Here is a 27,074-nt window from a genome sequence, read left to right on the forward strand (position 1 = left end):
TTATCTATTTACTTATATTTGATTGGTTCTTTCTACCTATGTATATTTATATATGCATGTAACATTATTTTCTAAGAATTCATTCCCTTCACTCTGTCTCTGCAATCCCGTCCCTTCACTCTGTCTCTCAATCTCCTACTACATTACTGATCTTCCCTTATCTTTAAGTTATTATGTCCTTTTTCCCCTTTCCTTTATTTTACTCTAGCTTCCACATATGAGAGAAAACTGCATTTCTGAGTCTGGCTTATTTCACTTAGTGTGATATTCTCCATTTCCATCCATTTACTGGCAAATGTGATTTAATTATTTTTTATGACTGAGTAGAACTCTATAGTGTGTATTACTTTATATATGTAATTTATATGTATAAATAATTATGTATATATAATCTTTACATATAAATATGTATATATTTATATTATATATGTTATATATATAATAATTTCTTAATCCATTCATCTATTGATGGGCACCTAGGTTGATTCCATAATTTAGCTATTGTGAATCATGCTGTTATAAACATTGAGGTGGCTATATTGTGTAGTATGCCAATTTTAGGACTTTTGGGAAAATACCAATGAGTGGAATAGCTGGGTCATGAGCTGGTTCCATCCCCAATGTTTTGAGGAATTTCCATACCGTTTTCCAGATTGGTTGTACTAGTCTGCAGCCCCACCAACAGTGTACAAGTGTACCTTTCTTTTCACAACCTTACCAGTGTTTATTATTGTTTGTATTCTTGATCATTGCACATAAGGCCAAGTTTATGGGGAACCTAGTCACTGCCATTAGAATTTCTGTCCTTAGAAATGAGTGGTGATTGTGTGGACTTTGAATTAATTTTATCTATGGGTCACAAATGACTCAGCAGTCCAGTAGAGAGTTTGACCAAAGGAGCTTCACAGAATTACCTGAACCGCCAGTACGCCAATAGGAGTGAAAGATACTGGATTTAGAAAGGGAAGAGCAAAGGCAGTGCGGGTGACTGTCAAACCCAAGAAGACTTCAGAGATGGAAAGTCAAGGAAATAGGATAGGGCGTCATCATGGTTTGCCTCATGTACAGGAAAATGAGGACCACCTCTCGGGGTTTAGAGAGCATGAGAGGGAAGAAAAAAGGGAGGTCAAGTACATTGATTCCATTTGTCAAATATTTTAAATGTCTGCAGACTACACTAACATGGGCAATTTCCGGTGTCCTCAGTGAAAGGTAATGCCTTTGTCTGTAATTAGAGTAGGAACTAAACGGGTCATATCACCCTTTGTGGTTTCTGTGGCTGCATCCTATTTTTTCTCGAATCTTGGTGAGTTTCACTTTCCCATTCTCAACCTGGCTTTTACTACCATGTGCTCTGAAGACTCTGAACACCTGGGGTTCCCTGTTGCCTCTCTAGAAGCAGTGACTGTATGTTCAGGGTTGGGTTGGGGAGAAGCTGGATTGAATCAGGGAAGGGATTAGAGGAGCTAAGTTAGACTATTTCTACTCCACTGGTAGAGAAAATTCATATGTTCTTAAGATACTGGTTGTTTTCTTCTGGGAAGAACCTCTAGGGCCAATAATATTTTATGACATCATTTGGGGGGAGTTGTCACAGTCAAGCACTGCTCGGTGTAGTATTTTGGAAAGTCCATGAACTCGAGAGCCACATAAACATTCCTGTTTTTGAATCCTCCCTGTGCTACTCATTACCTATATGATTTCAGACAAGTAACTTCCCATCGCCAGGATTTGGATTCCTTATGTATTAGATAGGGTTATCCAGAGGAACAGAACCAACAGGATATGTATATTTATAATTATTAAAAGGAATTTATATGTTGACTTACAGGCTGTGAAGCTGGATAGTTCCACAATGGCCATCTGCAGGCTGGAGAGCTAGAGGAACCAGCAGCTGTACAGTCCAAGAAGCTGGAGCCTCAGAAGAAGAGGAACTAATGATGCAGGCAAAGTCCAAGGCCAAAGGCCTGAAATATCACTGGAGAATTTCTGGTGAGAGTCCCCACTGGAAGAGTAAAGAAGCTGGAATTTGAAGTCCACAGGTGATGGTGGCAGAATAGATGCACCTGCTCAAGAAGAATCAAGTTTGCATCTGCTGCCGCTCCCCTCTTCAGCTTTTTGTTCCATCTGAATCCCCAGCCATTGGACAGCCATGCCCATATTCAGGGCAGATGTCCCCCCTCAGTTTGTTGTTCTGCACACCATTTGTCTCTGGAAAGACCCTCATTGACATAGCCAGTCCTAGTGGTTTCCTGGGTGTCTCTCAATCCAGTCAAGCTGACTGTTTGGATTAACCATCCTACTTACCTATATAGAGGGATACTTAGTCATTAAGAAGATCAAAAGAGGAATGTGAAAAGGGCCAACTGCTGGAAGAAGAATGGGTACATATCTGTGGAATCCTTTGTTTTATGGTGGTGTTCCCCTACCCCAAACTCACACTAGAAAGAGGATTCTTGGTGGAGACGGGTAGCAGGAATACCTGTGAAGTCTCCACTTCCTCAGTGCTTTCTGGGTGAGGCCGGAGCATCAGGGAAAGTGCATTCACTACTAACTTGGCTCCCACTGCAGCTCTTGAAGAAATTGAACCCAAGAATGCTTTGACAACACCTGCTATAAACCTTTAGAATTCTACCCTTAAAAAGCACTGTCTCTTCCATTCTCCTGGGCCTTCTGAGGCAAGCAAATAGGTACTTAACCTCCTTTGGTGAGCTAAGGAAACTGACCCAGAAGTGGCTTCTCCACAATTGCCAGGTCTTTCATCTTAGAGCTCAGTCTGCTGGCATCTGTCTTTCAGGAGTCTGCTTCTCTGAGGGACCCTGATTTTGAGGGTCAGATGACTGTGGTCCACGAAGATGCCTTCAGAGATGGTGTTCTCCTCTTTGTCTTTACCTGAGGCCATGAGGTTCAGATATTTGAGGACCCTTTAGATTCTTTGATGTAGAATTCATCCTCCTGTGAACTTGCATTCTGGTTGCTGTGTGTTGATCATGAATTCAGTAGGGCTGCCTATGGCACAATTCTTTGGCAAGAGGTTGACTTACAGAACATCCAACTGATGGCTGAGGGTACTGGGTATTCATCTACCAACTTCCATCCCTCAGGAGTTCACAGTGGTTCTTTACTGAGGGCATTGACTCCTCTATACTTTTAGCCTGAAACATTCATGGCTGGCCTGCTCCTGCCTTTGGAGTATTCCCTTTGGTAGCAAGACACAGATGTCTGATGCAGGAAGCTGTCATCATGTATGATGACTGCTAGTGATGTCCAGGATGGACCACAGTACTTGTTGCAATACCCCAACATGATAATCATTGTAATATGCACGGGTCTCCGTTCCTTAATTATTTGGTAAGTAATTATTGATCATCTACTATAGGCTAAGTGCTATGCCAGGAGTACTGGGCATCTGGTAGCCAACAAGACAACCTGGTGTTTACAGATAAACACACATCAGCAATGACAGTGCCAGAGCACTTCTTCCTAGGCCAAAAAAGCAACCCAACAATCCCGTGTTTCCCCCTCAGCTATTTCAAGCCTGATTCACACTCCTCCAACCCCCTACCTCACCCAGCAGCCTGACTGAGCTCCACTCCCACCTACCTACCTTGCATTGCCACTTGGCTGTCTTCAGACACCTCGGACACGGCAAGTCCCCCAAACCCGCTTCCCTTCCTGTGTTACCTGTCTCAGGAAATGACATCACCATTTATCCATTTTCCCTGAGATTCAAGTTTCATCTTTGTTCATTCCTTTCCTGTGCTGCTCACATCCAAACAGCTATGAACGATGACATACATACTGGGCTCTAATGTAGCGCAGGTGCTGTTCCAAGCATATTGCTGGAATTATTTCACTTAATTCTCACAACCCCGAAAGGTGCAGATTTTCACTGTCCCCATTTTACTAATGAGCAAACTGAGAGTAAGTGAGCCACAGTTACCAGCCAGTTCATGGTGGAGCCAGGATTGAACCAAGCAGCCAGTATCCAGAACCTGCTCTCTTCCTCCCACAGGGCCTCCCAGTCCAGTGGGGGAGTCATGCATTAAACCAATAATTCTACAAATAATTATGTAATTACCATGGTGATGGGCGCTATAAAGGGGAAATGCATGGAGTGTTGTTTGCTTAAGACAGCAGGGGGATCCCGCTGGTGAAGAGAATGTATCCTTCAAGACGTGCCCTTCACATGGAGCCTCGGGGGGTTCTTCTCAAGATGCCAGCAAGAGAGGGGCATCCTGGAGAGGGAAGAGAATGTCCATCACAGAACCAAAGAGATCATGTTGCTGCCTTTCTCTTCTCACCCCTAAATGGCCAGCCGCCTGCTTTCCTTAACGTGCAGTATGACCTGGTTCCCTTTAACCTAATTCTTTCTCATGGTAGCTGACAGGAAGTTGTTCTGATTACTTTCCTATGCCCTGGACCAAGGCTTGGCAAACTTCTGTACAGAGCCAGACAGTAAATATTTTGGCGATATGGGGTAAACTGGCCTGTCAGATCTCCGGCTCTGCCACAGCAGCACGAAAGCAGCCACAGGCAATACATCAGTGAACGAGTTTCAGGGTCTCTGTTTCAGTAAAACTTTATTAACCGACACTGAAATACAAATTTCATGTACTTATCACAAGTCACAAACTATTATTATTTTGATCTTTTCCAACTACTTAAAAAATGTGAGAACCATTTTTAAGTTGTAGACTGGTCATACAAAAACAGGTGGTGGGCTGGATTGGGCCTGTAGCTGTGGGTTGCTTTCGCTACCCTCTGTCCTTTCCTGCTCTCCTCTAGACATCTCTCTTCTCTCACCTGGTCTCCAGAAATGAAGCTCATCAACCCAATTAAATCAACCCTCCTTCCTGATGTTCTGATTTCCATTAATGGTCTGAAGTGTCTCTCCACCGAGGGGTATTGGGGCAGAAAAAAGGCCCGAGAGCCCTGTTCCAGCCATGCTGTTCCTTCTCAAAGACTCCCAGCACATTCCCGCCTCTGCTGAACACTGGCTCACCTCTCCCTTCCTCTCTCCCTCTAAACTTTCCCTCAGACTCGTGTCTATTCCCTGCTGCAGCTTCATCGCCTCCCACCCCTCTCCACCTCCAAACTTTTTTCTACCCCATGGCTCCACAAAATCAGTTCCCACAAAGGTCACCAGTGAGCGCAGTGTTGCTAAGCCCAAGACATTCTTAGCTTCTCGTCTTACTTGCAGCTGGCACTGCTGCCTCCCGGCTCCTCAGAGCACTCCCTTCGACTTTGGCTGCTTGTCTGCCTCCGCTGTGCCCTTCCCCTCCTCTCCCAGGCCCCTACAGGTTGCAGGTCCTAAATGTTGGCTCCAGGGCCTCTTTGTCTTCTCCCTCTAGCTGCTCTCCTTGTGCCGCCCTATGGCTCCCGTCCCAGCCTTGCCCACATCTCTAGGTCTTCACCTACCACCTCCTCTCACGTGTCTTAGAGCATCTCAAACTTAATGCGTCCAGAACCACAGTTGTCACAGAGAATGCACCTCATCACTGTGCAATAGTTAACAAGCAGTGACTGAGCCCTTGCTATCCGTCAGAAAGCATATGGACGGCTAAGGACTCAATTTTGAGTAAAAGGAGTCCCTGCCTTCAGGGAGCTGCTAGTCTAGGAGGGGAGAGACAATCTTAACCAAATCTCCACACCTCTGACTCCCCCCAGCTCATCTCTCCGTATCAGAACGACGCTTTCTGACTGTCCTTGTTTAGAGAATTGGACATTCATGGGTCCTGAAGGCCACAGGTCTCCTCACCACCTGCCTCTCCCCTACCAACCCCCGCCCTCTATCTTCTGGTCTGGTTGACTTGGCCCGATATCCCTTGGCCTGTTTCTCCATATCCTTACTACTCTCTCCCGCTTCCTGGCCATGATCCTACCTCCTGGACCACTGTCCATCCTCTAGGGCTCTCATTTGGTCTCCACACTTCTGCCAGATCATCTTTCCAGTATAAAACTCTCTCCTCGCCACTTCCTGCCCCCTCCCATAAGGACACTGATGAAAATATTTCCAAGATGTCACATTGTTTTTAGAATCCAGGGTGGGCTTTTTGGCAGGACCCCACCTGGCCCTGCCAGCCCCTGCAGACTCATCTTCCACACACTGTTCCCAACCCACAAGGCGCTCTCAGAACTTCGCGGCCTGTGATTCCCTTGCTGTCTTCATGTGTCTTTCTTACCTTGCAGATTGTAGCTCTCCCTGTTAGGAACGCTGTAGTCTCCTCTCTGCCTCGATGTCTCAGGCTCACCCTTTGGATCTCAGACCCACCATCGTTTTCTCAGCAAGGCCTTCCCTGACGTCCCTGTCAGAATGTTGGACAGAACTTGGAGGACCCCTCGTGGCACTGGCCTCACTGCCTGTATGTCTGAAGGTTTGGCACTTGGGTCGAGGTTTGTCCCCTCGTAGTCCCTCTGAGGGACTCTTGCTTTTTACTCAAAATTCTGCCATCAGCTCCCAGCACAGTGCCTATCAGGAAGTGCCTAGTAACTGTTAATTGGGTGAATATTTGTGCAGATGAATGAAGGAAACTGCATGCCATTTACTTGCTCTGATCACTTTTCCTATCCTTCTCTTCATCCTGCCCAGGCCTGCTCAGATGGCTCCTTCTGCAGGAAGTCTTCCTGTTGATGGAAGCTCACCTGCCTCCTGGGTCCTGTTCTCTGCACGTGACCCTGCCTGTGTTACTGCTCACAGTCATTACTGTCCTTGTGGTCCAGATTTTTCCTGAGATCTCTCATCAGTCTTGTTCACTTTTGTATCTTCCATTTGCCTTGCTGCCTTGGACCTGGAAGGAGCTCAGTAAGTACTTTGCAGAATTGATTTCTTCCTATGGTCTAGCTCACTGTAACCCCGATGGTGATCCATCCTGTAAACATGTTGCAAGGGGCATTATCTGCCACTCTGACCCTTGTCATCTCCCTGCTCCTGTTTCCCTGCAAGTTACTCAGCCACCCAAGAGACTTCCCTCTCCCGGCCTTGCTGTAAGACTTGATGCAAAACATTCTTGTCCTTGCTCACTATCACTTTTTTGAGCTGGTAGTGTTTCAGCAAGTTTATTAACAAGTTTCTTGACTGCCTAGGGATCCATTTCATTCTGCCTGCTGATTTGTTACATTTAATTTTTCTAAGAATTCCCTTACCTGTGTTTTTAATCAACAGCTGTGTTTACAAGGCTTTAATTGCTTCCTAATTGTATAGCTCCACCTGACCCTCTTCCTTATTCTTACTAAAATCTGATAACTAAAATGGGGACATAGTAACTCGTTAGCTTCGTTTCTTCCTCATTGCCAATAAAAGACTGGGGATGTGGCTCCATGGTAGAACACTTGCCTAGCATGTGCCAGGCCTGGGGTTTGATCCCCAGCACCCCAAGGGAAAAAAGAAAAAGGGAAAAAGAAAAAGAAAAGTTGAAATAGCTCATATGGTTTATGTATTCCCAGAGTAATAATTTCATCTTAAAAATTCATGTATTTTTATCTTAGCATGGCTGGTGTTTTGTTATCCCAGTTAAATTCACTCACTCCACACCCAGTTTTATTTCTGCTCTCTTTAGCACTTTGTGTATGGTGTATGCCAATCTCTGGTATGTTGGGAGAGTAGGGTGTTCTGTTTAACTGAATATTCTGGTTAGTGGAGTTATCACAATTGGTATACATGGACCTCTGATTTTCATAAAATTAAAAGTACAGTGCAGTTTTCTTCACTGTGTTACTAATCGTTCAAAACATGAGTGATGCTTTCTTTATGCCAGGTACTATCTCAAGGGCTTAACACACACATCCTCATTTATCCTGAACATCCTATGGATTGGCTCAGATGAACTAATCCTGGCACAGAGATGCTAAGTAACCTACCTAATGCCATGGGGCTAGCAAGAGGTAGAATCGGGCTTCTTGACACCAAGGGTTCTAACTATCATGATGGAGAGAGAACCCAGGACCTCAGTGCTAAGCACACACTGCTGCTGGGGTTTCCTCCGTTTGTGCTGGATGTCTTGGTTTACTTGTCTCTTATGATCCAGAGGCCGCTGGGCTCTCTTAGCTCCTCCAGGCAGCCGTGAGCACCCTCCTTATCATTCTGCCATGGTCTGGATAGTGTAGGGGTTTTGACTGGATTGTCCTGCCTTTCTTCCCGCCATGTGGTCCCTATATGGGTTTGGAAACTCAACCATCATAAATAAGTTCTGAGATTCTGAGCTTAAAGGACTGTGGGAATTGAGTGGTTGGTGCATAAATCCTTGGTTTTAAATCTTAGTTGAAATCCCTTGACAAAAATCTAAGAAACTCAGGCTGCACCTGAGACTGAAGACCTGGATCAATCAGTCCATCAACGAATCTTTATTAAATGCTGCTAAATGGAAGGCACGGTGCTTGGTGCTGTGGGCAGCTCTCCGAGTAGCTCTGGTTTGTACAGTAGCATGGTGATTTGCAGTTTCCAATGAAAAAGACTATTTATGGCATGCCAGAGCTTATGGGACTTATGGCTGTTAAGTCTGTTTAAGCCTGAAACTGAGATTGAGGCTTTTTCTTGAGGGAAGAAGAAAACAAAACTGAGCACCCATCCCTCTGTTTGGAAATGCGTAAGTTGAGCTCTCGTGTTATGAAACAGTGGGAACTGAGCCGAAGTTGACTTCCCTGGGAAAAACAAGAAGCAAGAGGCCACTTGAGCTCACTACTTCTGCAGAGAGCGTAAGGCTGAGATTTAAAAAGAAAGAAAGAAGCCTAACATTTTCACGATTCTGTCTCAAGCACATGTATTTTTCTTTTAAATGACTCTGAACTTATCTTGCCATTTGGAAATGTTAACTTTGGAAAGGGCAATTAGCATAGGGACATGTGGATTGGTGAGATGTGAGGATTGTGGGGTGGAGAGGAGAGAGGGGTAATGGATTGTCAAAGCTCTCACGGCTGCCTGGTGTCGAATGTGCCGACCAAGTTTCAAAGATAAGTGGGTGAGAGTGAGTGTGTGGGGGCGCTGCACATGCTGAGAGAACCCAGGCTTTCCAGAGGGACATTCCTCTTGAGAATCATCTGGAAGAGTGCAGGACTGCTGGCCTGGCTGGAGCAGAGTGCCCGCATGGGAGAACCTAGTGATGTGATAGACACTTTTCCCCCAGACCCTTATTTTGTAGATGGAATGTTTGTGAACTTACAAAATTCATGTGTTAAATCCTAATGCCTGATGTGGTGGTATTTATAGGTGGGGCCTGTGGGAGGTGATTAGGTCTCAAAGGCAGAGCCCTCATGGATAGGATTAATGCCTTTATTGAAAAAAACAGAGTTTGTTCCCTGCCTCTTCCACCATATGTGAAGGCTCACTACAAAGACATCATCTATAAAACAGGAAAGCAGGCCTTCCCCAGACATGGAATCTGCTATCACTTTGACCCTGGGCTTCCAACCACCAGCAATGTGAGCAATACATTTCTGTTATTTATAAGCTGGCCAGTTTCCTAATTGTTATGACAGCCTGACTGGATTAAGGCACCCTCCATCTCTAAAGAGCAATCTGTGGATGAACTGTGAAGAGTTGTCCACTGCTTTGTCTGCAGCTTAGCTGAACTCTGGCTGGCCACAGTCTCATGGTAAAGTGTTGGAGCGCAGACTGCACAGGTCCTCATCCCTATCAGCTGTGTGACCTGGAGCAAGTGACTTAATCTCCTGTGCTTCGGTTTCTCCATCTGTAAAATGGGGATTATTTATAATACTTACCTCAGAGGAATTTCAGGAAGATTCAATGAGATAATATGTGGAAGCTGCAAAGAACAGTGCTTGGCATATAACACCTGCTCAAAGAAGTGAGCTGTTATTATTTTTTATTCAGAAGTACTCCACTGAGTGGCAATGAGGGGCGGATTTAGGGGATGAGGGTCACACAGGATTCAGCACTTTTAGCGATCTGAGAGAGGTAATCAGACCCTAGGTAGGGCTGGCCAAAATGGTACAAAGACCTATTGTGATCATAGGAGGATTATTATTGTTACTATTTTCATTCTCACTTGTCTTTTGGGGGAACTATCACCATAATCTTTGACCACGAAAGACAACTATATATAACACTGTATTTATATATGGAGAAATCAAGAAGAAAAACAAAGAGATTGCAATTTCCTGCAGAGCGGTCTAAATGTAGGTAATTTCAACTACTCATTTTGAACTGCTTTTATCTTCACAAAAACAAAGATGGGGAAAGGAAAATGAAATACCACAGGTAGCATTGCTGGAGATTGATTACAGCCAGAGTCGGGGAGGCTGGATTCTGAAAGACTTTTTTTAGAATACTCCAGCTCACATGTCAGTGCATTGAAGGCTTGGGCAGCCTGGAGGACGCACTGTCAATGTAAATATTTATTTTCATGCTCATCGTATCACATCTGCATGAAGCTGCTGGGTCTGTGAGGGCTCAGTGTTCAGAGTCCCCTGTGTTCCAGGGAGAGGTTGGAGAAGCAGCGTGGGTGGTCTGTGATTTTGTGGTGAATGGGATGTGCTTCTTTGAGGACAGATTTCCTTGGGCTTTGCTGACAAGGTCTGGACAGATACTAGGTAGGACAAGGTTAGTCCACGTGTTAGATTAGAGCCAGACATGGGGACTGACCTCAGATGATGGGATCAGGGAGGAGGAACTCTGAGACTCCAGGCTCTTCTTCCAGAGTCTTCAGAGCCCAGGGCTGGCTGGCTGCACCATTGCACAAGTGGTAGTAGAGAGGCAGCCAGCTAGGAGAGGCCAGACAGCTGTGTTGCACTGGGGAGCAAAGCTATGCCCTCCATGGGACCAGGGTTAGAATACATCCTCGGCAGGTCAGGGAGAATGCAGCCAGATTCAGGCCAAGCTGTTCCACAGAGGCTGCTGGAAGCTACAGACCTACCGGAGAGACCCTGCAGCATCCACAGTACCCAGATCCCTATGTCTGGCAATAGAACCTGGCCTAGAATCAGGATTAACCAGAGACTCAGAGGGTCAACCCTCAGACTGTCATTAGCCACATTAATTGGTGTGGCTCGTTGTTCATTGGAGAACTTGTATCTTCTGCTCTGTGACCAAAGTATATGGAAATAAGAAAACACTGGAATGTTCTATTTATGATCATGACCTACAATGTGAAAATGCTCTGGAATTATTCAGTGTGCCATCTACACATCTTTACGTGGCAGTGCTTATCCTATGGGAGATTCTATATTTTGGGTAGAGATTTAACAAATTAAATCTAAATACAGAAAAGAGAAATATAATACTCATCATTTTCTCTATCTATTCTTCCTTCTATTCAGATCTATGTGTGGTAATCAACTATTTATGTAGTTTGTGTTTAGTGTAAATTTCTTGGATAAGTAAATTTTATAATCATTTAGCCTGTAATTGATACCTCTGTGCTCTGCTCTGTCCACAATGTTTCCTGACTTCCCTTGGGTTGACAGAGCTCTGGGATTCTCTGCATTTGGACCTCTATGTTGTTGGGCAGAGCAGTCGAGAAGGGTCTTAAAACAGCAACTTGTGGTTAAATAATTCACTGTGGTCCTTCTCTATGGCACTGGGGTCAGTTTGACTAAATTTTGCTTCAAGTATGTAGTAGTAAGCCTGTGGCTCAGATTACATTTAGCCATCCTGGTCTTTCTCATCAATAGAATAGGAAGCTATGACCAGGACACTGAAAAAATATCTTGGATGTTAGGCTATTAGACTATTTATGAAAATGGCTTCCAGCCAAAACTCACTTCAGATTTTTTTTTCTTTTCTTTACTTTTGTACTGGGGATTGAACCCAGGGGTTCTTTACCACTGAGCTCCATCCTCAGACCTTTTTATTTTGAGATAGTGTCTCACTAAGTTGCTTAAGTCTTCGCTAAATTGCTGAGGTTGGCCTCAAACTTGCAATCCTCCTATCTTAGCCTCCTGAGGCTAATGGCAGTCTGAGGATCTACCCCCTTAGGCGCTGGGATTACAGGTGTGCACCACTGTGCCTGGCTCACTTCTGATTTCTCATCAGATTACACAGATTAGCCCCTACTACTACAATACTTATTATAGAAAAATCATCTGACTAGAGACCTGGCAAATAGGAAATATTCTGTCATATTCTCTCCCAACAGGAAGTGTTTAAACTCAGTCTCTCTCACTTTGCTTCATTTGGTCCTCCTTTCATTTCTTAAGCCCTAACATCAGGGGGGCTGCAGGATAGAATTTGGGGCGGACAATTTGAAGCTGCCCAATAATCCAGCAGGGATACCTGCCTACCCTGGGGCTTAGGAATAAGCCTTCTGTCTCCTCCTAGCTCTGGCTACTCAGTTTTAGTCCATTCAGGGATCCTTGTTTTCATGTCTTTAAATAGCATCTTGGCTGCCATGAGCTGGCTGCACAGGGCCAAAGCATTTGTATCTTGTCTTTGCTTTCTTTTGTGAAATTAAAAAAGGAAAAAAAAAAAAAAAAAGAGTTTGTTGTCCTTGGAAGGAAAGTGCCATAGAAACACAAGTTTTTATTTTTTTCTTCTCACTTTCAGGAAACATGTACATTTACCCAAGACACATTATTTTAGGTGTCTGCATTCTTTTTTTTAAACTAGGAAGCCTTTTCTGTCAGGTTTCCTTTCTGTCCTTCTTGACTTAATTGGACCTCTTCATCAAAAACCCATTTCTGTTCCTTTTCACTTTTGCTGTGTTGTAGGCATCAGAGTGTGCCAGGCCACACTGTAGGAGTTTGTGCTCAAATGCAGACAACTCGGATACTGCTCAGAAGACTCACAATGTCCCGGAAGGATACACTGTCAACACAACAACCACAGAGTCATGTGTACCAAGAAGGGAGGACATCCTTCTGTCATACTGAAGAACAGAGCAATGACTTTTGGGAGCAATGATGACTCAGATATTAAGTGACTGTCTGCTGTGTATAAAAGGTTGAAATGCATAGAAGGTTCCTACCTCTGTTCCCTCAGCCTGGGCAATCTTCTTGGGGAGGTGGGCCTTTTCAACTTCATCTGAATGTGACCATTTCGGACACTGGATCTGTCTCCTCCCTTTATTATATTGTAGTTAGTTTTCTGTAGTTTTAGGTTAATCATTGCTTTGGGGATGGGAGTTGACATTCCAGTTCCCCAGCTGGCGAGTGTTTCCTTGTCAGGTTATATTACATCAACCCCAAGTTGGATTATATTCCTAACAGGCATCAATAAAAGACCAATGGTGTCTTTTTATGATTCTGTGGGCCAAAGTGAGATGTCAGGAGGCAGAAGACGTGGCTAAGCATGACTGATTGTGTATGCCTTATAATCTATGCTCCCTCTGCAAACACCACTAAAATGATGGCAAAGAAAAGGTACAAACCTGCAGGATAAAGAAAACGGAGTGAAAAATGACACCGGGCAAGAAAAGTAAAAAAAAAAATTCTTGAAACATAAAAATTGGAGAAGTGAATGCTGTGTTGGTGGAGAGCAGATCTAAGGAGAAGCAAGTCATCTTGCATCCAAGAACCCCGGGAAAGCTCAGGAGCTGGAGACACCAATCAGCTCTCCAAGCCGGGAGAGGATGGTGTGGAGCACAGGTGGATGGCTTGAAGATCTCTCTGAGGAAATCGCTTTTCCCAGTCCAGAGAGCCAACAGCTGTTCCTCCCCTGCTCCAGCAGGAAATAGAGGATTTAATCCCTGGACAACTGAACCAGAGAGAATTCAGACTGAGGAAATGGTGGGTCAGTGGAGAACAGTGCTGAGTTGGGTGGAGAGTAAGGGCTAAGGTCTTAGGTGTCTCCTGCTGGGTGAATCCTGGGGTGCTGACTCCCACATCCCCATTCTCTCTAGTCAGGGAATTAGTGATTCCTCCCTGGAGACGAAGACTTTTCCATAGGGAAAGATCCACAGATCCTGCATGAAACGGCTGGTCCCTGCTTGAGAACTTCACCGTGAAGCCACACACCTGCAAGCCCTGCTCCTGGACGCAGAACCCCAGTCACATTTTAGTGCCTTTTCTACAGACTCAGGCAACCTAAGACCAGCAGGAATAAATCACACCCTGGACCTATAACCTAGAGAGGCGGGAAGACAGAGCAGCAGTTGATGAGAACAGGACGTCGTCCCTGGAACACAGAGGGAATAAAACAATCATAGGATGGGGTCAGAAGACCAAATTGAGGAAATCATGCAGAAAAAACATATAAGATGGAGATGATTAGAAAATTAAAGGATCAAACCAGAAGTTCCACCGTCTGACATTCAGTTAAAACAAGGGCTCTAGATTTTTATTTTTATTTTATTTTTTTATTTATTTATTTTTTTGGTGCCATAGATCCCTCTGGCAATCTGGTAAAACCACCTTCCCAAAATCACCTTCCCAAAATAATGTTTATTTTTAAAAAAATTAAAAATAAAATATTTTAAAATTAATAGACTTTTTCTTTACATTTTTCTTTTATTAGTGTGTTATTATGCCTAGTAGTTGAGTTTATTCTGACAAAATAATCTATGCATGGGATTTAATTTACTCCATTTCCGCTCCTGGTGGCTCCTGCTTTCCCTTCCCTCTTCCCTCCCCACGTTCTCCTTCCTTTACTCTACTGGTCTTCCTGTCACTCATTTATTTATTTATTTTTGATTGGTAATTGATAGATATACATAAAGGTGGAATTCTCTGTGGTATATTTATACATGTGCATAATACAGGTATGTCCAATTCATTCCAATTTCCTCCCCTTTTCTGTCCTTCCTTTCTCCTTCTGCTATTCCACTGATCTTCCCTATGGTGTTATGATATGTGGACTCCCCCACCCCCCAGTTATTTTGCTCTAGCTTCTGCCTATGAGAGGAATCATTTGACCCTTGACTTTCTGAATCTGGCTTATTTCACTTTCATGAGTTTCTCCAGTTCTATCCATTTAACGGAAAATGTCATAATTTCATTCTTCCTTATGACTGAGTAAAATTTCATTGTGGATATATGCCACTTTTTCTTAATTCATTCATCTATTGAGACTTATTTATTTATTTATTTATTTCATTTATTTATTTTTGGGGCCTTGAACTGAGGGCCTTGCATGTGGTGGGCAAGTTCTCTGCCACTGAGTTAAGTCCCCAACCCCTTGAGACTTTATTTTTTTAAAGCAGTTTTAGGTTTTAGAAAACTGAAGGGAAGGAAGATGGGAGGGATGAAAGCCAAATAATGCTTAAAGGTACATAAAATGCACGAGAGTACAAAGGAAGCCAATTTCATTGAAATACAGTTGTCAAAATACTAGAAAGCAAAATAATGATACAGTAATGGATGTGCTTTTTAATGAGCACATTAAATAACAAATTCAAAAGGCAAAGCTACTATAATTTTGAAGGAGTAATGAGCATAAATTATGTCATAAGATATTTGCATTGGTGTGATGGGAGATGAACATATCTGGGGTTTCTATAGGTGATGGGAGACTACAGTTTTAACTATCCATTTGTTGGAATATGTGCCTTTGAAAACTACATATGCATATTGACTTTACAAAAGGTGATGTTAAATTTAAAAGATAATAGATAGCATAATTTTATTTTTATTCAGGCAGAAGGAGCTAATGAAAACAAGGTCATCTTTAGTGAGGATGATAGAAGATCCTCAGGTGGGAAGATGGATGAACAGCTTCAAAACAGCAAGTTAAGTTTGCACAGCACTTTACAGTTTGCAATGTGCCCTTTCACACATCCCTGTCTGTGATTTTCACAACCTTTAAGAGAGAGCAGTACAGATATTACCAACATATTCAGTTTATAAATGAGAAACTGAGCCAAAAGTTGAAATTAGGTCCTTGGATTTCTAATCAATGGGGTTTGATAAACAGGGAAGTACGCAGCTATCCAGGCATTACAGCAAGGCTCAGAGTCCTACTGACATGCGAATTGACACAAGATTGTCATGAGAAGTGGAATTGCCATTTGGGGTTCAACTTTCAGGCCAGAGGTTCAAAGGAGTTACTGAGCTGAGGTCAATTTAGACAGAGCAGCTCAAAGAGACAAAAATCCAGGAAGCATCAGAGGGCTTCTCTTTTGCCTCCTGGAAAAATATACTTTGTCTTGACATCATCATTCCTGCCTAAAGTTATTTCCAAGTCCTCCTCTTCATCCCTTCTAAGAGCCTTTTCCCAGGGTCCTTGCCTTTGCTAGTGTAGTGACCTGCCGAAGGTCTTGTTTCATGTCTCCATATTGCCCTGGTAGAGCTGTCAGTCATGGTGCCTGACCTCCTCTTTCACATACTTGGATCAAGAATGGTGTTAGCAACTGATCCAAAGGGCAGATGCACAGAATCCAGTCTTAAATGGGTGCCTTCCATGGACTCATCTGATTGGAGATGGAAAACTATCTTTTCTTAGTTTTAAAACATTAAGGGTTTGTCTGGAGTTGCTAGGATGTAAAAGAGAAAGCTATTAAAATAGAGTCACTGTGAAATGAGATGGAGAGAGAGAAAAAGAGAAGGGGAGGGGGTGAGAGACAGAGAGAGAGAGAGAGATAGAGAGAGAGAGAGAGAGGTGTGAGCGGACGTATCTGGGATTTAGATATGGGTGGGAAAGGAGAGCAGAGGGATTTTCTGTATCTTTAGTGGATTTTACTTCCTGTTCTGAGACTTTGGTTCCTGGAATTCTTCCTTCCATTCTTTGAGCCATTTTAGTATCCTTCATACCCAAGAAAGCCAACAATTTCCTTCTTGGTTAAACCAACTTGAGTGAGTTTCTGTCTCTTGCAATTCAGAGTCCTGACTATCAAGCAGGGGCCTTCAGGCATCGTTGGATGTCAGTATTTGTTGGTGGAACCCAGCCTTCCTATAGAGGTATCTGCTACCTCAGAGCGCACCGCACCCTCTGGTACCCTCTAGATTTCCCAGAACCCTTCCTGAGTTTCCTTAGGAACACTCTTCACAGAGCTATGCCTGAACCATTTCCTCTGACTCCAAAATGTCATTTATTCATTTATTCAGTAAGTGTTAATGGAGCTCAAATGTGGTGAAAACACAACAACCTGTAGAGTGGAAATAAAGATAGGACCGTGAATCTTAAATGAGAAGTTATGGAAAGTCAGAGAAGGACCTTGGGTGGAGTCTGGAAAGGCCCTGTGGGTATTGTAGATGGGCGAAGAGGTGGAATTCCCACAGTGGAGTGGAAAGAAGATGGTGGTGGGTGTGGTTGCTCTTGGAGGAAGAGACTGATCATGGCAGAAGTCAGGCTTGCGAGGTGATATGGGGAGGCTCAAATGAGCCCTTCCTTTCCTGCTGCTGGTAGTCCACTCAGCTTGAGTGCTAATGGCTAAAGGAATGATTTGCTTGTTTGTGTCTTAATGGTCGGGGGACCTTTCCATTCTCAAACTGAGGACCTGGCTTCAGGAATAGTTTCCAGCCCAGGGAGACAGATGGGCTTGTTGAGTTGGGAACTTGGGAGACTTGCCTCTGCCACTGTGCCCAGGACTCAAGTTGTGGCCCTTTTTCCACACCAAGGCTGAGACCGCCTCTGTGGTTACGCTTGCCCAGGTCTGGGCTAGAGCACAGTGGCACTGCTTGCGGAAGGAGGTCCTTGGTCATGTGTCTTTCTTCTGGGAACCTGTATGTCACCTGCTGTATAGGAACCTGCCCTCTACCCAACTCTTTCCTCCTGCTGGGATTTTTAATAGGCAGATGGAAGCTTTCACTCACTGCTACCACTTTTTGGTACCAATTCAGTGGGCTGAGATGGGCCAGCTTCCCATGGGATAAGGAAGATAATCCTATTTTTAGTTGGTTCTGGAGATGAAAGTCAACCTGTACATTGTGTATATCCCTAGAAAGCTTTTCTCTGTAGAAAAATTTGATGTGGGTAGATTATTTCACCAAGATTGATTGGAACTAAAGCATCTTGAGCCAACAGGTTTGAGGTTCTTTCTCTTCCTTCTCCTCCTCCATCTCCTCCTCCTCCTCCTCCTTCTTCTCCTTCTTGCACTGGGGATTAAACCCAAATACACTTGACCACTGAGTTACATCCCCAGTCCTTTATATTTTTTATTTTGAGGCAGGGCTTGCTAAGTTGCTTAGGGCCTTGCTAAATTGCTGAGGCTGGCCTCAAACTTGCGATCCTCCTGCTTCAGTCTCCCGAGTTGCTAGGATTTCAGGTGTGCACCACTGTGCCTGCCTCTCCTTCTTCATTTTCAAACCGCTGCTACTTCTGGAGTTTCAACAAAATAACCAAAGCAGTTTTTAAATCACCTAAACTACCAAACCCTCTTCCTTCAGTTCATTCTAAATGTACAAATATGAGCTGGTAAAATATCCTCTGCTCAGTTTGGATTTTTATGTCTTTAAAATTGTTACTGCATGTCCTTTCCTGAAAAGACAAGAAACTTACAGGTGTTAAAAGAAGAGTCCCTGAGACCCAAAAGAAAACCCATCTCTTTTATAAAGACTTCAACCCATGCCAGCCTTTCCTCATTTCTTTTCAAGAGTCAAGTATGGTGATGTCATGATGAAAAATACAATCAACTGATGGTCTTGTTATGTTCTGAGCTCTGTTATGTCTCCTTAGTATCCCCTCAAAGACCCCATGATGCAGGAGGAATAATAATGATAATAAAATTATAATAATGATGGTGATGATAAGGTCAGAGATAAATTTATCATGAAACTAAGGCAGCTCAAGTTTCAGGACCCCTCACTGGTGTGGTCCCTATCCGGGCACCTGGAAGGGACCCCGACAATGCGTTCACATGGTCACAAGTTTTATAAATTGTAAAAGAAAAATATTCTCACTGCCATCAGAAGGCTGCTATCTCTTTTCATGCTAACTTCCTGTTTCTCATTGTCCCCCTGCATTAAGTGGCTTTGTAGTGGCCATGGGCATCTTAGGATACACCTGATGGAAGTTGAGTTGGGAATGCATTCATCTGGGCTTAGCAAGTAACTTAATCACTTGATAGTCTAGTTGTGTTGTGGCATCTAGGGATATGCCAACTGTCCTCTGGGCCAAGTCACCCAGGACACCAACCACAAAACTATTAATGTGCACTGTTTTTTCAAAGTGAATTTAAGATTAATAGCCTCATGACAAAACCTGAAAGACCCTGAAACCTTAACTTAAATGTAGGAGAGACTTCTTAGACCTTCTTAGACACAGTCCTAAATATGGACACATTATTATAAATAACAAGTTGTAAAAGAGGAAGAAATTTTTCTGAACTATCAAAAATAAAGAGAGCAAATTTGGTCAACTATGGTAGAAAAAAATCAACAGATATTCTTTGTTTCTTTAATGTGTTTCTTCTATATCAATTGTGAGAAAGTGCGTATTCAGACTTCCTAGTTAGTAGGTATTAATAGAAAAGCTGTTTTAAATGTCAGTAGCCCTGGAAAAAAAATTTTTTTTATTTCACCAGGGATTGAACTCAACCACTGAGCCACATCCCCAGCCCTATTTTGTATTTTATTTAGAGATAGGGTCTCACTGAGTTGCTTAGTGCTTTGCTTTTGCCGAGGCTGGCTTTGAACTCTTGATCCTCCTGCCTCAGCTTCCAGAGCTGCTGGGATTATAGAAGTGCACCACCATGCCTGGCTTTGGAAACCATTTCTGAGGAGGCATAGGAAGGATTGCTTATATGCAGTCTGGTTCACTTTCCCACAAGCTGCTTTTGCTTTCTGGGATCCAGTTTAGGTGTTGGCCAAAACTGTCCCATGCCTATAAGAGTAAACCCCTTTCCCTGGGTAGCTGCAGGGTTTCTGTGGGAGAACCCCCCTGCCCCCATTCACAGGTTATTAAGTGGGAAAGCACTTTGGATTCTTTGGGAAGGAAAATAGGGCAACCCTATGTTCTCATGGATCTGTCTACTGACGTAAACGAGGCTGCCTTACTGATACTGAGTTCTTCCACAGAGAGCATAAATGTAAAGGGAAACAAGTAGAACCATTTATCCAAAAATTATCCAAAAATGTTCTGCTCTGTTGCTAGTTTCTGTAGATCTTTATATTAGAAGCTTTCTTGGTTTTTAAGTAAACTTTCTTAAAATATAAATGTCTCTAAGAGGAGTCTAGCCTGGCTATTAGATGGAATAATTCTTTCCAAGCTTTGCCAATGCATTCCCAGCTCTCCCCAGCTAAATGGTCTCCCCCCCAATTCAGAGAAAAGATGAAGTGGACAGAAATGGTAACATTCCACTCATAGATTTTTCTTATGAGTTTGGTGGTAGCAGATGGTCCAACATTAAAGAAGAATATAAGAACTGAGAATTTTTACCTTTTCCCCCCCGCCTCGTCTCTGTGGCCATCTAACTAAATGGAATTACAGTCTGGTTCTCCAGCAAATACAGGAAAGGCAAGGTTTCTCACCAGTCCTATCTCCCCAAACTCTCAGGTCCATGTTACCAGTAAGTAAATGATCCTTTTCATATCTTTATGACTGGAGGCACGAATGACTACATATAATGAGACTGAATCCTTGCAATTATAAGTATAAATCCAATAAATGCTCAGCACCCCTTGAATATGCAAATTTTAGATTTCAATTGCAGACACCCTCTGCTAATAACTGACTGAGATTTTTTAGGCGAGGGGCATATGATAGAGCAATGCCAGGTGTGTGAAGAAACCCCTTTCCTTTTTACAGGAGATGTCATAAACTGGTTAAGAGAGTGTACATTTAACTTGTTAGTGTTTATTTTAAGAAAAATTTCTCCTGTGATTCAGTGTTCTCATCCATGAAATGGATATAGCAATACTCTGCTAGTCAGCTGCTGGTTTGCTTTCAGGTCCATCCCTGAACCTCCTCTGTCCGTCTCTCTTTCACAAGGGAATTTGTTTCTTAAGACAAGGAACAAGTCTGCTGGTCTCCACACAGGTACAGGAAATAGGAGACCTTGACAGAAGATATGGGGACAGGAGGAAGAGAGAAGCCAGGGAATCCTCCTCTTTCCCTTCTTGCTTCCCATGGTGAGCTGGTAGCAGTTTTCTCCTTAGCTCCAGTGCCCACCAGGCAGTCTCATCCTCCATGGTTTAGCTCCTACTTGCTGCAGTCTTCATCATAATTCTAAATCCTACCACTTGGTCCCAACTTTTGGGCACTAGAAACATGATCTCCCAGTGGCTCTCCGGCCTCAGGGTTGATAGCAACTTCTCATTTTGGATACTCTCTGAGCTGCCTCACACCTCCCTGTTTGGCCTCTCAGCTCTTTGATCACCTAATTCCTGTGTTAGGTTCCTTTTATTGGAAAGACCTAGAGTGCTTTCTGTTTCCCTGGATGGACCCTAATTGTTATAATTATCAAACCCACAGGGTTACTGGGAGGATTAAGTGAATTAAGGTATGTACTTGTTTGATATATTGTCCTACAACATAGCAAGTGCTCCGTGAATGGTGGCTATCAACACTGACTTTCTCAGCAACGATTCTGAGGGAATAGTGCAAGGATTATATTATTTTTTATTCTTTTAATCTTAGTAGTTAAAATATGACATCACTTCAAGAGAAATCTGAAATGGACACATCTGCCAGGAAAGACTCCTGAGTGTTTCTAGCTCATATGCAGTCTCCAGTTTCCATAGAAACCAAGCAAAAAAAAAAAAAAAAAAAAAAAAAAGAATTTGCTAAAGGAAGCCTAGAAAATAAGTAGATTCAGGTCTGTGTGATTACGTCCCAAACCCTTGAATCACCCAAGCAGACTGTTGTTACCGTTATCTTATTGTCTCTTTAATACCTTTTCTCTTACAAGATACAATAAACCTGGATTCTTTTTCTATGAAGAGGATGACACAAAGTATAGGACCTCTTTGCCACAGCATGTTCTCTCTTACATCCCCAATAGCAGTGCTTCCAAGGCTACTGTCATTGTGCTTATCTGCCAATTGCTGGATAAACCCAGCTCTTGTCATTTGGTAGCTATTCAGAGGTTGTTTGTTGTCTTCTGTTAAGCTACAGGGGCAAAAAACCAAATACATTAGGTTAAGCAGCAGAAAGGAACCAACCGAAATTCCAATTAACATCCTGAGATGTGAACGAGAACTCAGTTGGAATGGAAATATTAAATCTCCCCTCATGGGAGTGGATCATTTGACCACAACCCAATTCCTCAGAATCCCTGTTTAGCCATCAGAACTGGTGGCAGTAACAAGTGAGGCAGCTCTGAGTCAGACCTGCCAGAATTTGAATCAATAGCCAGATAATCTTGCTTCAAATTCCAAGTAATTTTAAATCTTTTTCTTTAAAATACATTTGGAAAGGGAGGAATTGAGAGAATGGGAGGGAAAAGCAAGCATCAGGAAACCAAGGCGAACTTCACTATTTTCTGTGCAAAAGAAGGTTTCCAGGTGTCCCCTAGAGGCATTCTTAGCACACCGGGGAGGCTGTGCCACCCCTAGCACCATCGGTAAAGCCTGCTGCACAGCAGCCTCCCTTGAGTATTGCTATGGTTGAGCACATACTTAGCTCAGCCGGACAGAGCTCAGAGAAAATGAAACTGGAATATGGGAGAAAAGGGCTTGAGGATGTTTTTGTCAACTGTTTTGCCACTGTGACCAAGAGACCCAACAAGAACAATTTTAGAGGAGAAGTTTATTTGGTGCTCACTGTTTGGAGGTCTCCATTGCTCTGTGGAGGAGGTGAGGCAGAATATCATGGTGGATGGGTGTAAAGGAGGAAAGTAGCACAGAATATGACACCAGGAAGCAAAGAGAGACTCCACTCACTGGGAACAAAATATATACGCCAAGGGCACATCCCAGTGACCCACTTCTCCAGCCTCACCCTATTTGCCCACTGTTAACAACCAATTAATTCTTATTGCTGGATTAATGCACTGATTTGGTGAAGGGTCTCATAACCCAGTCATTTCACTTCTAAACCTTCTTGCATGGTCTTGCACATGAGCTTTTGGTGGACACCTCTTATCTCAGTCATAACAGAGGGCTTTGACTGGATTGCAGCATGGAAGACAGAATGGCAGAATAGATGGGACTCTAGGCTTGGTATCGGAAGCACTGGGGCCATATTGGCTCTGCTGCTTTCAAACTATATGACCCTGAGCAAATCGTTTCATTCATTCATTCATTGATTCATTTTCTCACAAGGTGCTTGGGAAAGAGAGTGCATGGTTGAGCACAAATATGGGCAAAATCAGGAAAGCCTGTTTGTGAGTAAGCTCATGATGTATACACAAACACCTGGAGCATCAGCCAGTCAGCATTTATTAGACATCTACTCCAAAAAAGGTATTCCTATGATAATAATAGTGTGAAAACCACTTGGGTAGCCTTTTCCATATGGGTCATCTGTGAAGTGAGTGAGAGAAAGTTAATGTTTCCCTCAGGGCAGCAAAAGAGCTCCAGCTCAGAACCACTAAATCAATGCCTCCTTCAATGGCCTGTCTAACCCCTACTTGGCAGAGACTCTCTTGGCCATCTCTGATCGTGATGACTCTTCTTAAGAGTGACTTTTTCACCCATGACTTCTGTGACCCCAGACAATTGTCACGTGGGTTCTTTAAAGTATTCAGCATTTTCTCCATGCCCGTTTCCCACTAGGAATGTCAAATGCTTTCTCACGGTATTTCCATTTTTTATTCTTTTTAAAAAAATTTACTCACAGTACTTTCGTTTTTTATTCTTTTGAAAAAATTATTTACTTTTGTTTTTTAAAGAAAAGCAAACCTTCACCTGATGATTGAATTAAAGAATACAGAACTGCACAGGGATATAGGGGTGAAGGGTTTCCTCAGGCTGGCCTTGGTTGTAATGGTATCTGGATGGCCACTTAAGTCACTCCAGGGAGTCATCCCAAAGGGGACAAGGTGAATCTTAAATGTGCTATCATTTATGTTCCTCCATTGCAAAGTTCTTTAAAATTGCCAGTGAGCTAATCCTCCCAATAGACCTGATGAGGCAGATCAATACTATTATCCCCTTTAGTGCACAGTGTTATTATCCACTTTAGGGGTCATTATCTTATCAGCAATTACTCCCTCTTCAAAGTCTCATCAGTGTCCTCTCACAGCAATACCCCATTTTGTGATGGCAAGTCTGTGTTACCTGTGAAACACCAAAACTGCTCTTGCAAGAAAGGCCAGAGCGAGGGTAGGTGGTACAAGAAGTGCCATGGGTCTGACTAGCATCAGCACACAAGGTTACTCAGATGCAAGGACTGTCTCCAAGCAGGTGGCACTGGGTCGCAGTCCAGAGACCCGGGCCACCTGCCCACTCTTCGGGTGACCTCAGGGAAGTCACTTCTTTCTGGGATTCTGTTTATGACTGCCGAGTGAGGGACCAGCCTAACTTCCATCTCTTTTTCTCCTCCATTCTCTTTTACAGATTGATACAACAAAATGAGACCATAGCTGTGACTACCCTTTGGAAGGAAATGCAGCAGAAAAATACTTGGGTGACAACGATGGTGAATATCAGAGCAATGTTATAAACCAATTTTGTTTTTCAAATATTAAGACCCCAGAGTGCAAAAATGGGCTTAATGACAGGTTTAGTTGGATGGCTTCAGTAAGATGAAAGTCTGCTCTGTGGCATATGAAGAAATTAAGATTTCTTCAAGTCACCCAAGGAGGCAACCAGCAAAGCCTAGAAGGCGGAATTAAGTCTCTTGTAGGGTGACCTACTCATTGCAGTTTTCTTAGGGCCTTCCCAGGAAACCACATGGCTGGTCAGCCCGCTCTGAGGCTGAAGCCCCATGTTTGCCCGCTCCCTGAACTGAGCAGATTCAGGCATACTCTGGCTTGCTTTCTCGGGCCTAGTTTACCTCAGGGTGGGAGAGAATGTTCTTGGTCAGCATCTGGAAAATGAAGCTGGAGTATTGGAAACCTTGGTAGTGACCAAGGCTGTTTTCTCATCATCAAGACAATTCTGGAATTTTCTTACTTTCAGAAAGACCCTGAAAGAGTTTCATGGCCTCTGTGAAGAGACTCATTACAGAATTAGGTGCTCAGGAAGTTCACCTTTGACAACAACCTGCTTTCCTCAGGTTGTAGTCTCTGCTTGCAAACACCTAGTGCCCTGGCCCCATCCGGCATCCTTGTCACACCTACAATGGCTCTGAAAACCCACATGGGCCACACACACTAGTTACATCATCATATTTTCTCACTAGAAAAGTTTTGGCAAATTGTCAGAAGGAAAATAAATATTCAGGGTCTTAGCTCGATCGCCATTTTGTGCATGGTGTGTGATTATTGATATCCCCTATATTTATTCTAGAGGTTTCTGTGTGTGTATGGTTTGGTACCAAGTCGTGTGACAATTTCAGTGTAGTTCCTTGACCTAGACAGAGTGATGTTTTTAAACACCTAAACAAAAATATGTAAGATTGCAATTTGTTTGAAATACAATTATAAAATATTTTAAAAGTCTCCAAATATGTGATGTAAAAATTTATATGTTTATTTTATTTATTTATTATTGGGTGCTGGGGGTTGAGCCCAGGGTCTTACAAATGTTAAGCATACACTCTGTCGCTGAGCTGTTTTCCCAGCTCCTGTGTTTATTTTTTAATGCTTTAAAATGGCAAGATAAAATGGTAGGTCTAATGATTAATTTTGAAATAATGATAAATATAAATGATACTTCAAGGTATATAACAACTGTAATGTGAAAATATCTGTGAATTCTATTGGTAAAGAAGTCATAGGTACTGTGAATAACACTATGGTTTACTGCCTTTGTTCATAATTCAAGAAAATACTGACTTTTAGTTATGGCAAAGATTGGTAAGCATTTTTTCCTATAAAGACCTGATAGTAAACATTTCAGGCTTTGTGAGCCATATGGTCTTTGTCGGCAACCATTCAACTGAGATGTAGTGTGTGGATGTAGCATGAAATACAGATAATATTTAAAAAAATGAGCATGGCTGTGTTCCAATAAAACTTGATGGACAGTAAAATTTGAACTTCATATAATTATTTTTACAAGTCATGAAATATTATTCCTCTTTTGCTTATGATTTTCAACCTTTTAAAAATGTAAAAAAAAAATCCATATCTCACAGGCTATACAAAAATAAGTAGTAATGAGCCAAATTTGGCCTGTGGTCCATAGTGTGCTGACCAGTGAGTTAGAGGGTAGTGAGAAAAAGGCAGTCTTTGTACACCATCCAGATCTGTAGATCCCGGAATAAGACCTGCTATGCTAGAGGAGGCAGGGAACTTGGTAGAACCCAGACAGGGAGGCTTGGCAGAGGTCCAGGCTGATGAGCAGCCCAAGGTAGGGAAGGTGAGGGGAGGAGGAGTTCTGGAGGCTTCCTGGAACCTGTTAAGGCTGGCCCCCAGGGAGCTGCTTGGGTAACTGTTAGAATTTAAATGTGAGGTGTTCCCCAAATCCTCCTGTTAGCGTAGGAGTGTTCAGAGGTAAAATGATCAGATTATGAGAGCTGTGACCTAATCAGCCCATCCTAGTTTGAATGGACTGGGTGGTAACTACAGGTAGGTGGGATGTAACTGGAGGAGGTGGGCCACTAGGGGCATGCCCTAGAAGGATGCATCCTCCTTCTGGCCCCTTTCCCTTCTCTTCTCTTTTCTTTTCCCTTCTTCTTCTCCTCCTCCTCCTCCTCCTCCTCCTCCTCCTCCTCCTCCCCCTCCTCCTCCCCCTCCTCCTCCCCCTCCTCCTCCTCCTCCCCTCCCCCTCCCCCTCCTCCGTCGTCTTCTTCTTCTTCTTCGTCTTCTTCTCTCTCTCTCTCTCTCTGCTTCCTGACCCCACCATGAGTTGAACAACTTTCCTCCACTGGTTTCTTCCCCCATGATTTTCTGGGTCCAGAGCAATGGAGTTGGCCACCTATAAACTGAGACCCTGGAAAATGTGAGCCTTAAATAAACTTTTCCTCCTCTAAGTTTGTTTGTTTATGGTACTGAGGATTGAACCCAGGGGTATTTTACCACTGAGCTACATCCCCAGCCTCACTCACATCCCCACTTTTTAAAGTTTTGAGACATGGTCTCACTGAGTTGCTTAGGGTGTCACTAAATTGCTGAGACTGGCCTCAAACTTGCAATCCTCCTGCCTCAGCCTCCTGAATTGCTGGGATTACAGGTGTGTGCAACTGCATCTGGTTTCTAAGTTGCTCTTGTTGGGTGTTTTTGTCCAACCAAAAATCTAACTAAAACAGTAACAGAGATACA

General features: G+C 43.3%; 1 long non-coding RNA gene across 2 annotated transcripts; it reads left to right on the forward strand.

Annotated features, from left to right (window-relative positions):
* Positions 1-1,846: 1,846 nt before the first annotated feature.
* LOC306647745 lies at positions 1,847-25,802 on the forward strand. Of its 2 annotated transcripts, XR_013760149.1 has the most exons (4): positions 1,847-2,384; positions 6,193-6,365; positions 6,593-6,805; positions 24,265-25,802. It is a non-coding gene; the product is annotated as an uncharacterized lncRNA (long non-coding RNA). The 2 variants fall into 2 exon arrangements; XR_013760150.1 differs by lacking the exon at positions 6,193-6,365.
* The last annotated feature ends 1,272 nt before the right edge of the window (positions 25,803-27,074 follow it).

This window comes from Sciurus vulgaris, assembly GCF_902686455.1.
Source record: "Sciurus vulgaris genome assembly, chromosome: 17".
NCBI lineage: Eukaryota > Metazoa > Chordata > Mammalia > Rodentia > Sciuridae > Sciurus > Sciurus vulgaris.